Below are 1,659 nucleotides of genomic sequence, written 5' to 3' on the forward strand. Positions count from 1 at the left end.
CTACCACATCCTTTACCATCCCACAATGAATCAGATTCATAGAGTATGTTTTGCCATGTACCATCAGTAGCAGGATTACCAGATTCACAGAAGTAGTCATTACCAATGAAAGACTGAACAGTCTGAGTACTACCTTGAGAACAAGGACAGTTTCGATGACCAAGAGGAAGACCAGTAAAAAAACTAGCTTCATTCAGTCCAGCCATTAGTGTCCAGACATGTTGACGAGGAGACCCATGAGTGATACTAACACCATCAACATAATAAGAATTAATATCATTGTGACGTACCCCATGAGCAGGAACAGCATCAGTTGAAGCATACTGATATCCCACTACTCTACCACACACTTGAGAGTAACTGATTCCATTAGATGGAAACTGAACTGATACACAACCACTTGTAGCTCTGCCACAAGCTCTAACTCCTCCTGACTGGTACAGTCTAAACCCAGAAGGACAGTTCACTGTAGCATCAGTCATGTCGAGATATGCTAGTCTTGTCCATCCTCCTCCTAAACCACAAAGCTCTTCCTCGTTCATATTACAGTAAGTATGTTTAGTTCCATTATTAGTTGCCAGTAGGTATACACCAGAAGGACTGTTTGGTTGTTTGTTCTTAATCTCTTGACAAGAAGTAGGGATAGGAGAGAAGGAAGATGAGTCATTGTGTAACATGATAAGGTCTTCCACTAGTAGCAATATATCATTGATAGCTCCAGCATTAGAGGTAGCAGTCTCCTTAATATGAGAAAGAGATGAAACAATACCATCCATTTTCTGTTTCATTTCTTGAATATCTTGACCATTATTCCTGGTAGTGTTGAGTAGTTCATTCAGTAGTCCATCATCAGTGTTGTATTGATTGGTATCAGTATTACTGGTATCACTGCAGGTAGTACAGGCTGCAGTACAGGTACTGTTGGACGCATCAAATGTAAGAGCAAGATTAGAACTACTGATAAACTGAGGGAGACAAGCAATAGCTAGTATAAGAAGAGAGAGCATTATTATCCTCTTTGTAATGATTGTTTACTGTTTACTCCTCACTCCTTTTATAATATTCAGAAGAGCCTGACTAATGACGTCAGTCATGATGCTGTATGTAATGGGAAACATTCAAAGAACGTACTCTATAGTAGGAGTGAATGTGACCATAATTGACAAAAGGGCCCTTATGGCGGATTTTAATATTGATCGTTTTAATGGAAAATATCAACCTGTGAGTGCTTTGTTAGACAATAATTGTTTCTAAAAGTTTCATGGTAACTTTTTGCATCCTGTGGAGTAATTTTATGATAAATGGGGCTCAGGAAGTTGGATTTCTTAGGCTAGAAAGACAAATTTCACTACCCGCCATAAGGTACCTTTTGTCAATTATGGTCACAAATGATGTAGCAATTTGTGATACATTTGTATAACATATATATATCATTCTGGCAGTTTGGGAATGCATTGCAATGTTACTGACAAACAATGGTTTGTGATTTATTTTATTGAGTTTATCAGACATAGTAATCCTTCCTACTTTTTACTATGGACATCTTGGGACTAAAATGGTTGTGCATTTGCCATTTCATTGCCACACTCCCCCTGGGAATATAAAATATTACACTGGTATCACTTATGAGCCATTTTGTGGAACTTTCATCTAATAAAC

This window comes from Amphimedon queenslandica, unplaced genomic scaffold (genome assembly GCF_000090795.2).
Source record: "Amphimedon queenslandica unplaced genomic scaffold, v1.1 AMPQUscaffold_12556, whole genome shotgun sequence".
NCBI lineage: Eukaryota > Metazoa > Porifera > Demospongiae > Haplosclerida > Niphatidae > Amphimedon > Amphimedon queenslandica.